Source organism: Ochotona princeps, chromosome 18 (assembly GCF_030435755.1).
Source record: "Ochotona princeps isolate mOchPri1 chromosome 18, mOchPri1.hap1, whole genome shotgun sequence".
NCBI lineage: Eukaryota > Metazoa > Chordata > Mammalia > Lagomorpha > Ochotonidae > Ochotona > Ochotona princeps.
The window spans coordinates 11557965-11573964 of NC_080849.1; the positions used below are offsets into that span (position 1 = coordinate 11557965).

General features: G+C 38.8%; 1 pseudogene; it reads right to left on the bottom strand.

Annotated features, from left to right (window-relative positions):
- Positions 1 to 632: 632 nt before the first annotated feature.
- The window catches only part of LOC101524690 (peroxiredoxin-1-like), a 31503-nt pseudogene continuing 16135 nt past the window's right edge, over positions 633 to 16000 (bottom strand).

The following is a 16000-nucleotide window of genomic DNA, read 5'->3' on the forward strand; positions in this document are numbered from 1 at the left end:
TATGAGTGGCGAAAATGGACATTGTTGTTTTGTTTCAGATGTGAGAAAAGGAAATTCTTTCATAAGCCGCCTTTAATGTTAAAATCTGTTCCTTCTATGCTTAATTTATGGAGGAGATTTTTTTTTAATCATAAACAACTGTTGAGAAAGAAGTAGTTTTTGTCCTTATGGCAATCTGTATAATATTGTTACATTATTTATTATATATTTAAAACATTATAAAATATTATGTATGTTTAGAGCATTTTGAATATATTTTATATCTACTTATCTGTTATCACATCATCATTTTACACACTTCTTTTACAAGTAAAATGATGAGATTTATGTATGTCTTAATTCTCCTTTATATTGTTTTTAAACTTTGTACTTTTTCTTCCTCAATTCAAGTTTAATAGAAATTATGGAAGGCCAAAGGACTGATGCCCCACTGCTGGTATAACATACAGATCAGATGACCTATCCCTACACAGCTCAGGCCTTTTCCAACAAAAGGCAGGACTCCTCAACCCTGTAGGAAAGGGCTTTCCGTTATAGCACACATCTTGGCTGATTCTAAAATCTTGTATTTTAAGCATGAAAAAAATGTACAAAAGAGATTTTGTGTTCATGGTTGCAGACTGCAGTAGTCATTAAACAGCCCAGTGCTCACATCTGCGTGGAGAAAAATATTCTTTGATCTTCTGGACATCAGGCTTGATGGTGTCATTGCCAGGCTCCCAGCCAGCTGGGCACACTTCCCTGTGTCGGTCAGTAGACTAGAAGGCTTGCATTGCTCTCAGGGTCTCACCCACAGAGTGGCCAACAGAGAGGTCATTCACAGTGATCTGTCGAAGGATACCCTTATCATCAATGATAAAGAGGCCCCTGATTGAGATGCCTTCGTCAGCCTTAAACCCTATAATCCTGAATGATGGTATGCTCGGGGTCTGACACCAAGGCAATCAATGTTCATGGGTCCTAATCCTCCTTGTTTTTGATGCATGCCAGGTGACAGAAGCGGGAATCGACAAAGGCACCAATTACTTGGCAGTCGAGTTTCCTAAATCCTTTACCTTGTCACTAAAAGCAACGATCTCTGTGGACCACATGAAGGAGAAATCAAGAGGGTAGAATAACACCACATACTTTCTTTTGTAATCAGACAGGCTGATGTCTTTGAACTGACTATCTGGCAAAACAGCTGTGGCTTTGAAGTTGGAAGCTAGATACCTAATTTTGGCATGTCCTGAAGATGGTTTGCTATCAACAGTTCCAACACAGAAGCCTAAAATACAGAAACCAGAGACCCAAGCCAGAAAGACGAAACCCACCTTTGTTGTTCTGTACCTTGGTTCAAAATCCTTAACTGGTTCCTTATTTTCCCTGATATTGTATATAATATTCTTTCTATGGTATGTACTACCCTTTCTTCATTTTTTATTGTGTCGTTTTTCACTCTCAGGACATACAGAAGCTATATTCTATTTTGTCTTTCCATCTTAATCATTGCTTTTGTCCTAGATTTACAGTTCCATAGATTTTTGTCTCACTCGTGTGAGCCAATGTATTCAATGCTTAGAGCTAGTACTTTTGCTGCAGTTCTCTCAATTATCTATGCATTGGCTGGAACGAATTCTTCAGTAGTGCTCTAAAGAAAGGTTCATATGAAAAATATTTCCCAGATTGCTTCATGTCCAAAACAATGTCCCGCGACCTTTGCAGATGAAGGGCATCTTGTCTGGATATGAAGTTTTTGGCTCATTATCTCTTCAGAATATGCTCTGTGTGTTCCTGGGTACTGGCTATTTTGTGTCAAGCCATTGGAGGCCAGCTTGATGATCTTTTCCTTGTTTGTCAACCAAACTATGATGTGTTTGAGAACAAAAAGCAGGAAAACAAGTTTAAATGAAAAGAATCCCAAGTATAATGAGACATTTTGCTTTTATTCCAGAGAATCTAACATTATTTATCTTGAAAGTGAAATGATAAACTAAATACTGATGATAACTATAGTAATTATTCACAGTAAATCTTCGCAGAGTATGGCTTTCCAATATCTAGATAAAATATGTATGTATAAATATATGAGTTTTATTAATTAGAATGTTTTCTTTCTTGGAAGTGTTAATATAATATGTATGCTAGATACCCTTTTCAGACTTCAGTGCTTCCCAGTTTCACTGTCTTAAAATTTTCCATTTACCTAAAATGCAGGGTAGGGAGAGACTAATAGAAGAGATGGACTAGGGTGTAGAAACAGAATTACATGCTCTCCTACCAGCTGATTGGCCCCAAAAGCACCCTCAATGGCTGGAATGTGGCCAGGGCAAATCTAGGAGTTAGAATTTTTTTTGGAGGGGGTCTTTAGTTGTCTTTATTGCCCTGGAGTTAGGGCCAGCGAAGCCTAACCCCAGCTTCCAGAAGAGTGAGGTAGGTTCATGGTGTCCCCAGCTTATAGTTTCTTGGACCCCTGCATCCATGTGGGAGACTCAGATGAAGCCTGTGGCTTCTAAATTTGTCCCAGCCTACCTCCAAGCTGTTATGGCCATTGGATTCTCTCTCTATCCCCCACCATCTCTCCCCATCACTTTATATCTTCCCTCTCTATAATTCTGCCTTTCAAATAAATAAATAACATGAATCTTTTTAAAAAATAAATGTGTCCTTTCTTTCCCACATCAGTTAAAAGTCCCTTTGGGAACAGCTTTGTAGAGTCTTGCCCAGAAAGAAAGCCGTTCCTGCTTTGTTTCAGGCTTTCTGTGATGAAGAGTAAATTCTAGTTCCTGGCTACTCCACTTGCCACAGGAATCACTCTTAAATTCTCCATGTAAGTATCATGATAAATCACAATACATGCTTGCCCATGCTGTTGCTGAGACACCTGCTCCATGATCTCATGTTAGAGGGTGCTGGGAACTGGCTCTGTGGTGAGTGTACAAATAATCTGTTCAATTTTTTGAGTGATTGATTGATCTTAAAGCAACATAACAGAGATTGAGGGAGAACTTCCTTCTATTGGCAACTCTCCAAGCGCTCATAGCAGGCAGGGCTGGGCCAGGCTGAAGCCAGAGCCAAGAACTCCATCCAGGCTTGTCATGTGGGCAGCAGGGACCCAAGCACTTAAGCCATCATTCATTGTTGCCCAGGCACATGAGCAGAAAAGTGTATCTGAATTAAAGAGGAGCCAGAATTGGAACCATGCACTCCAGTATTGGATGCTGTCCTGTGCGGCAGCTTAACTGGCTATACAACACCACCTGCCCCTTTAATTACTTTTAAATTGTGCATATTTCTCAGTTATAATGTGATAATTGCATATTAGATCTGCTTAGCTTTTCCATGCTGATCCTCCCTTAGCCTTCCGGACAGTTCCACAACTTTTCCTCTGTTTCACTTTCTTCATCTTTCTTCTTTTTTCCTCTTAGGGGAAGGAAGCTTTCCTTGGCATCCAAGAACCAACTTAATTCATTTTTCAAAAAAAATCTTGGATTGGACATTTTTCTCTCAAATTCTGACAGACTGTCTCTTCGTAGAAATTATCTTAATGGTCACATTTCAGTGACATTTCCAATTTTCTTTGGGCTTCATGGAAGGCTGAATTATGTAACAAGAAAAATGAGTGGAAATGTAAGAGAGAAGACATCACAGGGGTTGTGCACATGGGTTTAGGGTGAGTCTACAAATCTGTCAACTGCGGCGATCCTTACTGAGAACATCAAGACAGAGTCAAATATCTAGACTTGTAAAAATAAGCATGAATACAAAATAATAATAGCAACAGTAGTAATGGTGATGAAGGAAAACTACTGACTTCGATTTTGCAAAACCTCTTATTCTCCCTTATTTAACATAGGCATTTTATGCCATTTTAAAAGCCCAACATCTCTGAATAAGCCACTTGTTCTCTTACTCTGTTCTGTTTATAAAGCTCTCTGTGGTCACTGTATGTTCTAGTGCTTACGCCCTAATTACTTTTCCTGGTTCTAAGTTCATCCTAAAATTTCCTAAATGTGCACGCCTTTCATTAAATGTAACCTGTTTGAAGTCTGAATAGCTATTCCAGTGTATGCCATACTAAGACATCTTCTTATATTACATATGGAGGCTGTCTGCTGACTTAAAGGTCAGAAATTCTATTACTGAGCAAGAGTATAAGGACCCAAATCCAGAACACAGAGTCCATTAATTCTCAGCAGTCAGCTCTGGCCATTAGTTGATGGAACAAACTGCACATGAATGTTTGCACTCTCAATAGGATCACACACTTGTGCAATACACGAGGATGTGCTTGCAGTATAAAATGTTGACTACAAAAATGAATGTGGATTGCAAAGCCCCGGACAAGTTGAGGTTTCATTTGAGCAGTTCAAATGAACTGAGGAGTTGCTCTGGTGTAGCATCATTTGTAAGTAGCACTGAGAATCTGAAGCAGTACTGCCTACAGCTGCCTTTGCTGAGAACTGTTTGTTAACATGGTTTGTAGTGGTGTCAGACAACTGGAGAGCGCCTTTCACCTGTCAATTTCTCTAATGAAGGAAGAGAAGAACATGCACTAGATGTCTGTATTGACTTTTCAAAACGTATTGCAACCCTCCAGGTGCCAACCTGTAATGCCTTGGAAAACAGCTAGAAAATCACCTATTCACTCCAGTATCACTCACACAAGGATAGCAGAATTTCAGGAACAAAGCATGCTTCTGATTGTAACTGTCAAAATTTTAGCTTTTTTTTTTTTTTAATGTATCTTTAGATGGTTTTCAGTGGAAAGTTGCAGAGGGTTGTCATGACTGATAAGCATCTTATCTCTCTGAAATGTTTGAGCTATACAGATTCTTTCCATAATAATTACGTGATTTAAAAAGTTAAACTACCCTTCCTTGCCAAAAAGATGACAATCTTTTAGTCCATCATATAATTTGGCTCTAAAATGCTTGTCTTTGTAATATCCCAATCATTAGAGTAATGCATATTTGATGAAAACAGGTCATAAATAACATTTTAGAGCCTATTTCCAGGCATTGATTGATGCACATATTGTTTTGTCTACTGTGTTTAATGGCTGTGTCTTAGTTTTTTGTTGTTTTTTTTTTCCCTAGCTTATCAGCAGCACCCGCTGGGGAGTAAATGAGAACTGACCTGTTTTGAAATCCTCTTCCAGAAATATAATTCTCACCCTTTTGCATTTTGATCAGGGAGGGGATCTGACACACATGTTGCCATTCATTTGCAAATACAAAGTCACCCACTTGAAAGCCTGCTCAGGCTGGGAGGGCACAGTCTATCAACAAGATCAAGGGTACTTTTTATAGACTCACAAACATCCCTCTTTATGTACATACATAAAAGGGGCTGATAAGAATAGAATTTCTCTCACTGGGAAAAGTCCGCTAAGTATAAATACCCAGCTCTATGAAATTTATTGATCATAAAGGGAAAGTGCTCTAACAAAAGTGCCACTAAGTGACTTGGGCTCTGTTGATACATAACCTGTCTATGGCTCATTGCTACTGAGGATCTCTCTCCTGCATTCTTTGGGGGAAAATCAGTGCAGAACTTCATTCCATTCTTATATCACTTGTAGATAGCCACTTGGATATCTTAAACCCATGGAGCAAAGAATAGGCCTTGTTTAAGGTCCCAGCCTGCTTTTGGTGTTGTGAGCTGACGTACAATCCCAGCAACAAGCCCATGTCAGCTGGGCTAGAGCCACTTGTCAGCGGTCAATCTTACCACCTGTCAGATTCAATGTCAGCAGGCAGAAAACATCAGTCCCACCAATTAGCTGACTCAGCTTCCACAGGAACCCAGCCTGAGGACGGCCTCCTCTTTGTAGCATTCACTATTCAGCCTTCTTCTCAGAAGAATAGCATGTGGATCCCACTGTAGTTCAGTTTTCACGTTTGTTTATTTGTTCTTTTTCTTGTGAACTTACTTCATTTAAAAAAAAAAAAAGCTGTTGTATTTGAAAAAAGGAAGCATTAATAGCATGTCCACAAAAGTAAAACAGAAGATAGTAGGAGAGGCGAGAAAAGAGTTAAAGCTCATGGAGATAGATAACAGAACTATGTCTAAATTAAATCTGGGAAATTATCTCCTCTCTATGGAATTGCAACAGGTCATTAGTCATTGCTTCCAATTTTAAAATATCTGAAAGCTGCCAAGAATCTTCTACATTAATTGGTCACCAGTGATGAAACGGGCAAATAAGCCTCTATTTTTGGAAAGTGGCTCTCATCCTTAGTTCTCTTCTGGTCTGTGTGTCAGATACAGAGTATACCTTGGTAAACTGGGCATGGATGTTGTCATTCGAGCATGCTCTCATAAAATTATTGGCAAACACGGATTAATAACATTACCATTATTTGCTAGTTTTACTTCCTTGGCCTGTATGCTTTTAGAGATGGCGCAGGCTCCAGGGACACATCTTTCTTTTCTTTTTTGCTTTAATTCATCTGACATAATGGCTTACAACAGTTAAATTTACCCTTCATTTGTAAATATTCATTTATTTGCTAACATCTTCTCAAACACAGTCAGTTTCCATTACTCAACTAATCCCTCAACCAATTAGACTAATAATTATGTATGTACTGTTAATACTTCTGAAGACAATACTTAGTGCTGTGGTGAATTCAGAAAAACCCAATATTGCTCCACTTTCTAATAGACATGCATTGTAATCTGGCCATACAACTCACTTTTGTTAAGTCCTGTATGTTATATTAGGAATTCACAGCTATCATACCTGCCAACATTCCTAAAGTATACGCAATGGGAAACGATTAACTGGAAAACTAAGCATTTAGGCTCAATAATTGTCTAAGTGTTAGGGTTTTTATTACTTCTATTTTTAAAATATGCCCATTAGCATTGTATTTATGTTTATTGCTGATCAATGTGCATTTATAAATTATAGCAAAAATGTTGAACATGGAAAATTGCTGAAAGCTTAAATAATGTGGTATTTATGAAAACTTTTTATTTGACTTTCCTGGAAGAGGACACAGAAATTCTGGAAGAGTTGAATTATTCTATTATTTGTAAATTATGAATTTAAATGGAAATTTAAAAAAACTTGAAGAATGAGACACTGAAGTTTCAAGTTTTCAAGTTTGTTTTCTCTAAGGCCTTTGAGATACTACCATTTGGACTGGAAAGACTTTTGTGCTTCACATAAAATCAACTTCATAAATAATAATTATTCTCATTGTAGAGGATGCAGTTATTGTGGACTACTGTCTTGTTATTGTTAAATTTAAATTACCACCCAGAAAATAATCATTGGACCTGCTTATGTGCATAACATTATTTTGTTTAAAAGACTTTCTTGGTGTGGTCCACTAAAGTTTTGTCTTACAAAATTTTACAAAGAATTTAAAGCATGAAAGAAACAGTCTGTCATGCTACCAGTCTCGAATACTGATTTGAGTTATATTTCTTTTCTCTTCTAAGAACCCTCTTGATTGCTATGTATGTGCATCTTCGTCATTTTCAGTAAGATCTTGGGAAAAACATTGCTTTCCACGACATTTTGTCATTGTATGCTGGCGTCTGACCTACACTTAGTGTAAATTTTAATATGTGATATGAACATTTCAGTGTATTCTTTGTATAACAATTGCCATCATTTTGGTCAGAAAATACATCTCCTGGGACTTTAGCCCTACATTCAAGTATTAAGCAATCTGGAGTAAGCAGTAGAGAAAGAACAACATAGTATCTAACTTATAATCATCACCTGGGATAGTAACTGTCTTAAGTGGTAAAAAATTACTGGCAGTGCTTTCTGGCAGCATTAGGAGCTCGCTGCACCCTGGAGTGCTGTAAGCCATAAAGCAGAGTGGAGATAAACACACCCCAGGGTGTCATAAGCCATCAAGCACAGATGTGTTCACCCACATTATGATAACCATTGCTTGGAGAAATCCTGTTTCTAGTAAAAGAAGACAAAGAAGGAAAAAATGCACTTTCTATTCAATAAAGATTTAGTAACTTAATCTTTCTTTTTTAAAGTACATAGAGCAGTCGAGTTGAAAAGTTTTACATAAGCATGTCTTTCCTTTTAGATCCTCGTTTTAATATTATAAAACTTCCTCCAAGCAAGATTTTAGGGCCTGACTGTATATCATGTAAAATAGCAGAATGAAGCAAATTAAAATTTTACCCATAGCACTAGTGCCTTGAAAGGTTATTTGGTTGATCAGTAGTGCAATCACCTGCCACTTGCAGAGGGAAGAAAAGTAACAGAGCTCCAACATATTTTCTGTAACAAGAACTTGATGCAGTCTAAGATTGAAAAACAAAAACAAAATCATGAAGCTCCACAAGGCATTTTCCTGTTGACATGGTGCATTATTCAGATGAATATTATAAATCTATTTACATTCTCACTCTTGTGGTCCTGCATACATCGCTGTGGTATAATCGACAAGGAATAAGCTGGATATCAAGATAGGGAAGATCCGGAAACAAGCGACTTCTCAACCTTATCACTTTTGCAATGTACTGGTATTGGATTAAGTTACTTTGGTGTCTGTTGGAAGTTTTATTCTTTCTAGTTTCTCCTCATCTCCTTTGGGTTCTGCTTTCTTGGGAGTGTGGTAGTTGTGCAGATGGTAACGACTGCAACCAGATATGGCTTTGGATTTTTGTTGAGGAAAATAGAAATGAAGATTCAACTTAAAATGATGTACAGAAGATCTGAGACAACTGAAGAACATAAGAAGAAAGTCCTAAGTACACTAGAAAGATGGGAGAGTGGGTCCAAACACCTGTTTTTCTCCACAAAATGCTTTGATATCTGAATATTTTCTCCGACTTAGCTAGCAAGGTTTAACATCCAACCAATTCTAGAATCGTATATGTCGACCTCTAGCCAGTGAACCTCCCCGAACCTATGTAAAACTTGGTTTTTGCTGCTGTTGCATTGTCATTTGTTATCCTAGACTTCAACTATGTGGGTTTCCGTATTCTTGAGAGTTTGTGGCCGCCAGATGGTTAAGAATAATAAAAATGGCCAACACACAATCTTTGCCCTGCTTTCTAGCAAAAAGAATAACTGAAAAATGGAAGGTGTGCATTCAGAGTAAATCCAAGAACAAATATGGATATGACAGATAGTTAAACAGTGCATTCCATGAACCAGGATGGAATTTCCATAGGAACTAACCAGAACATAGTTGTGACAAATGAGATGCTACTCTTGACTTCAGTTCAGTGTTCCAAATTGAAGGGGCACAGGAGTCATCATGCCATACTCCCAGCAAGTAAAAAAGATCAGCACACTGACATACCAACAACCTTTCTTCTTTCTGAAGTGAGATCACAGCACAGATTGCTGCCTCCAGAACTGAAGAGAGATACCACAATTTGCTGGGGCAGAAAGCACCAAAATGGAACTTCCATGGGAATCAATGCCAGCATGAGAAGAGCTGAACAATGAGAGACAAATGGCAGTGGGTTCAGTGTGGAGGAGTCTGAGAGTTAATAACTTTAGGAGGACCTGTGAATAGGCATGTATGTACATTTTGAGGTGTTTTTCCTCCAGGAAAAACTCAACCAAGTTATCACAGTAAATAATGATGTAAAATGTGCTTTCATGTTTCCAGCAGAAACAAGCTTTGAAATATACCTCAAAATATGTAAGGAAAAAGCGAAGCATGTAAAACTGTAAGAGAAGTAGATGAGTTTACTATTATTGCTAAGGAGTCCAAAATTCATCTACCAGAAAGGATCAGAAACAACAGGCAGTACATCATTTAAGGATATAATTGGAACTCAACAATAACTTCCAAAAAAATGAACATCTGTTAACTACTTTGTCCAACAAAGGCAGAAAACGCTTTCCTAAACTCACGTGGAATACTCATCAAGATAAATACATTCTAATTCAGAAATCCCACTTTTAACAGATTTAGAAGAATACAAATCACACAATGTGCACTTCCACACTATAGCAAAATTAAGATGGAAATTAGTAACAAAAAGAAAACTGGGGGAAATACAGGGAGATTAAACAACACACTAGTCAAAGGAGAAATCCCAGTGAAAAAATTCAAATATTTTTACCTCAGAGAATTTAAATCACAACTTATGATGTATGAGTAGAAACCAAAGCAGTGCTAGGAGGGAAGTCTAGGTGTGCATGTTTGCATACATTAGATGACTTTAAAAGTCCCAAATAAATACTTTGGTTTTCTAAATTAGGATATTTAAAAAAGAAGAGCAAATTAAATCTAAAGCAATCATCAGAAAACAAATGACATTAGAGCAGAAAATAAATGAAATTGAAAACAGGAAAACAATAGAGAAAAATTAAAATGAAAGCCCTTTATTTGAAAATATCAATAAAATCAATAAATCTTTTATCTAAGACAGCTAAGAAGATATAAGAACAGATTACTAATAAAAGAAGGAACATTACTACAGATCCATGAGTATTAGGAGATGAACAAAGGAATATAGATTGTGTATTGCTATTCCAAAATGTTTGAGACCAGAAGAGTTTTAGTTTTAAGATTTTAGAATATTTGCATATATATAATTAAATATCTTGGAGATAAGATGCAAGTCTATATATGGAATTCATTCGTGTTTTATATACACCTTTACATAAAGTCATCATAAGGGGTGAGTTGATGCAATATTTTTAGTGTGCCTGTGTTCTGGCTGCAATTCATTACATGAAGTCACAGGTAGTCTTGTGAGTATTCAAAAAATTTTGGGATTGGAAGCATTTTGGATTTCAGATTTTTGGATTAAGGATGCTTTTGTTTTCAACTTCTCCTTTTTTTTTTAAATTGACTTAAAGTTTGTTGTAAAGGTGTGGAAAATACAGATCTATGTAGGCCACAAAATGGAGTAGACTGGGACACAGTGGGGAAGTGAGTGAATATTTCTGTCTTCCCTCCTGTGTACACACAATTGGGGAAGTGGGGGAAGAGGGTGCATTGCTTTTTGCTGTCAGATTTCATATGTGCCGGCCAATAGGAGGTCTCTTGATGCTGCTGTAGGACTCTGGTTGCAGGAAGACTGCCCTGGATAGGGCCAGGTGTTTCTTGAGTGGTAGGCGGGTGAGTTAACAGAGAAGGGGAGGTACGACTTCTAACTCCTGACCCTAAGCTAGGGTTGTTGTCTCATTTCTGTCCTTCACTTAATGGATCCTTCTCACTACCCAGAGACTTTCTGTTCAGTGTCTGAATCTGTGCCCCCTGCGTCATCTTGAGTTCTCTGAGAAATTGTTTGCGGCATTGGACAAGAGAGAACAAATTCTATCTGTCCTCACGCAGGCTCTTCATCATTCTCTAGGTATGAGTTCTAAGGCCTGTTGGCTGACCATGATGACCTCAGAAGGTCCCCAGACTTGGGCAGTTGCTGTAGAACTTGGCCTGAAGAGTTGTCTGACTTGTTTATCTTACTACTCTTGAAGAGGTAGTTGAGATCCTCTGTTGGTTTAGAAGCGCAGGCTGTCTTATCTTTTGTGTATACTCGTGTATATTCTCACCCTTGCATGAGAGTCAAAGAGGGAGGTGGCTCAATCATGCGCATGTGCTCTGAGTTGGATTCTTTCTTTCTTTTCTTTTCTTTCTTTCTTTCTTTCTTTCTTTCTTTCTTTCTTTCTTTCTTTCTTTCTTTCTTTCTTTCTTTCTTCCTCCCTTCCTTCCTTCCTTCCTTTCTTCCTTCCTTCCTTCCTTCCTTCCTTCCTTTCTCTTTAGGATTTATTTCTTTTTATTGGAAAGGCGGATTTATAGAGAGAAGGAAAAACAATGATGTTCCATCTGTTGGTTCACTCCTCAATTAGCCAAAATGGCTGGAGCTGAGCCAATCTGAAACCAGTAGGCCCCCTCCAAGTCTCACACATGGCTGCAATGTCCTAAGCCTTCAGGCCATCCTCTACTGCCTTCCCAGGTGACAAACAGGAAGCTATATAGCAAATGGGGCAGTCAGGACACGAACTGGTGCTATATGGGATGCCAGCGCTTGTAGGTAGAGAATTAGCCAATTTAGCCATGGTGCTGATCCCCTGTACCAGACTTTCATGACTCTGAGATTGGGAATCCTGCATGTCTGAGGCATTCCTGAGATTCAAGGAACCTGCTTCTGGCCAGCCTTCTCCCCACATCCAGCTCATACCCAGCCTTGAGGTGTATGCAATAGTCTGGCATGGTAAAGTCCTGCAGGGTCTGCTACCTGGCTTGCTCCTCGATCTTGCTCTGCACACTCTGGCAGCTGCAGTGGCCTGGTCCAGCCCACTCTCAAGCCCTGGTTGTGTCACACACAGTGGTTTGGCAGCTGTCTGGCTCAGCCCACCTGCCACCCCAGCTCTTGTGCATGCCTGTGGGTGTAGCAGCTTGGTCCAGGGAGACTATTCAGGCTGCCTATCTAACTAGTCCCCAGTCCTAATCCTTTTGGTCACTGATAGGTGCAGTGTGCTGGCCAAAAGGCCTTTAGGGAAATTTCTACACATGAAATAAGCCCCCAGTGGTCACCATTTCATCCTGTCCCTAGCCTAGCCTGGTGTGCAGCTCTGAAGGTAGCATAGCACCTCTCCCAGCACTGATCTGTGCAGGTTGCTAGGGCCCCAGGATCACTGCCTGCAATGATTGAGGCAGGAGCAACAATCCCAAGGACACCCGGGGCCCCTGCTTTTAAACTTCTGCTTGTGGAAATGCAATTTTGCCGACATCGTTTGTTGAAAACTCCTTTTTTTTTTCCAAGGAATTGTTTTAGCTTGCTTGTCAAAGATTAGTTGGTTATAAATGTGTGGGTTAATTTCTGAGATTTCTATTCTGTCCCATTGGTCTGCATGTCTGTTTTTGTGCTAGTACCAGGCTGTTTTGATTATTATAACCCTGTACTATGTCTTGAAATATGCTATTATGGTGCCTCTGGCTTTTTAAAATTGTTTTAAATGGCTTTGGCTTTTCAGGGTCTTTTGTGTTTTTGCGTAAATTTTAGGATTGCTTTTTCTAAATCTGTGAAGAATGTTCTTGAAGTTTCTAGTTTGATCATATTGAATCTATAAATTACCTTGGGTAGTAGGAACATTTTGATAATATAAATTCTTCCAATGCACAAAGTTGAAAGATTTTTCCCTTTTTTGTGTATCTTCTTCTATTTCTCTCATATTTTCCAATTTTCATTGTAAAGATCTTTCACATTGTTGGTTAAATTTATGTTTTGGTACCTCTTGTAAGACTTATAAATTCTTTCTCAGCTAGAACATTGATGGTATATACAATGATATTAATTTTAGGATGATCAATGTGTACTGTGAACACCTCTATACTCACAAAATTGACAACCTGAATGAAATTGCAGTTTCCTTGAATAGCACCATCTGCCAAAAATCAGAAAGAAGAGATAGAGAATTTGAATAGGCCTGTGTCTGTTGAAGAAATTGAATCCAATAATTCACAACCTTCCAAATGGAAAGCCCCAGACTTAGATGAGTTTGCTGGTGATGTCTGCCAAACATTTCCTGGAGAGAGTTTTCCATTTCCCTTTAGTCTGTTCACAATCTAGAAGCAGATGGAGTTGCTTTCCAACTCATTCTGTTTGACCGGCATTACCCAAATACCAAAAGAAGAAAAGCCTAGATCAGTATGTCTCATGAGCATAGATGTAAAATGCTCAGAAAATTAGTAAGTTGAAGTCACCTGTTTGTAGAGTGGAAATCATACTGTAAATAATCATGTTAGATTTATCCTTTGTGAAACACTTTTCCATTAATCATCATATTAATTGGCCTGGAAGAAATATTACATGATCAGATCATCAGATGTTAGAAAAAAACTTTTAACAAAAGCTAATACCAATTCATGGTTTTAAAAATCCACAGGAAGGGCCAGCATTGTGGCCTAGTGGGTAAAGCTGCCGCCAACCATGCTAGCATCCCATGTGAGTGCCAGTTCAAGTGCCAGCCTCTCCATTTCTGATCAGCTTGCTGATCACAGTCTGGGTAAAGCAGAGGGTGAGCCTAATTGGGCCCTTGCCTGCCACATTAGAGACCCCGGCCAAGCCCTATCTGTCGGGGTTGTTGGGGAGTAAACCAGCACATGGGTTTCTTAGTCTCTCCCTTTCCCTCTGCAACTCTGACTTTCAAAGAGATAACCAAATCTTTGAAAAATCTAGGAATATGCTTAGGGGCTATAAATCAAATGGAAATATGTCTGGTTCACACATACATGATAAATTTTAGAATTATCACAGCTCTTTAATACTTTGTTCTTAAGAATACTTGGCAAAGATTTTTTTCAAAGTTTGACAAAACACTGTATAGGAAAATTGACAGACACAGACATCGTCAACATATTTTGTTTTTGTTTTTATATTTACTTTTTAATTTCAATACCACATATCATGGAGAACATGCAGTATTTGTATATCTCTCTTGTACTATTTCTGAACTATGGTCTTTCAACTTACATGTTGAACTCTATTCAGTGGAGTATGAAAACTTTTGATTATATTTTAAATTAAAGATATGTTATCTAACCAAAAAACAATGAAAATCTGTGCTCTCTTTAGAAAAAAGAAGATCACAGTAAACCAGAACGACAAGGGAATTTTTCCAGGCTTATAAGCAACATAAAAATCTATAGCTAACCTATTTGCTTAGTGGAGAGAAACTAGAAACTCTCTTGATAGGATCAAGAATATCAAGTCAATCTCTTCCTGCTCTCTTCAGTGACATACTGAAATTCTGAGTGAATACAGCAGTACAGAAAAAGGAAACAAAGGCTGTTCTGGAACAGTTTCAGAGAAGAGAGGATGTGCCTTAGAACACTGGAAGAGGAAATGTTGTCTTGGCTCTGCACCTGAAAGACTTTCTGTTTTGTGAACAGAACATTAGCCTGTTAGGCAAGATAAACTCAGGAAAACACTAAATAACAGACTTTTATCATCAGTAACAGATATTTCTCTACCTTGTGGAATTTACCAATGTATTAGCTTTTGAGGGGGAGGGATCACTTGCTGAGATACCTAGGAACTGCATGTTTCTTCCTAATTTTACCTATTCTCTCTCCCACTTGCATGCTCTTTTAATACATGTGAGAGACTGAGAAGGAGAGAAAGAGTGAAAGGGAGAGGGTGAGTGAGTGAGTGAGAGAGAGAAATCAGTGTTGACAGGAATCTGGAGTCAGGAGCCATAGATCAAGCAGGCACTTCAGTGTGGGCTACAAGCATCTGGCATAAATGCCTGCAGCACCCCCTCTCTGTTTACTGGGTATGCAGGGAATTGCAAAACTAAATCATGTCCTGGATACTGATTGTCATCATGAGCGGTTGAATATTGTCTCCCAAAGGCATTCACCTGGACTTTGTACATATGATCCCATTTGGAATCAGGACTTTTGAAAATGAAATTAAGGGCCCGGTACGATGGCCTAGCGGCTCAAGTTCTCTTCTTGAATTTGCCGGGATCCCATATGGGCTTCAGTTCTAATCCTGGTGGCCCCACTTCCCATCCAGCTCCCTGCTTATGGCCTGGGAAAGCAGTCGAGGACGGCCCAAAGCCTTGGGACCCTGCACCCGCGTGTGAGACCCGGAGGAGGTTCCTGGCTCCTGGCTTTGGATCAGCACAGCACCGGCCGTTTCTGTCACTTGGGAAGTGAATCATCAGACCGAAGATCTTCCTCTCTGTCTCTTCTCCTCTCTGTATATCTGCCTTTCCAATAAAAATAAATAAATCTTTTAAAAATAGAAAATGAAATCAAGTATCTCAGAATTTTATCAGACTGGGTTAAGGTGGGTCCTACGTTGAATGACGGATGTCTTTGTAAGAGAAGGGAACGAGAACTAGAGATAGAGAACTAGATAAAGGAAGCTGAGTGGCAGTCACAAGCTGAGAGGGTCAGGGGTGCACTCATCCCTAGAGTCTCTGTTGATGCCTTGATTTCAGACTTTGGTCCTTTGTAAACCATCTAACCCCTGTTCTTATAAGGAGACCACTTGAAGACACGGTGATTCACAGAATGAATGTGAACACTGAAGCAGACAGGGGAATGATGCAGCC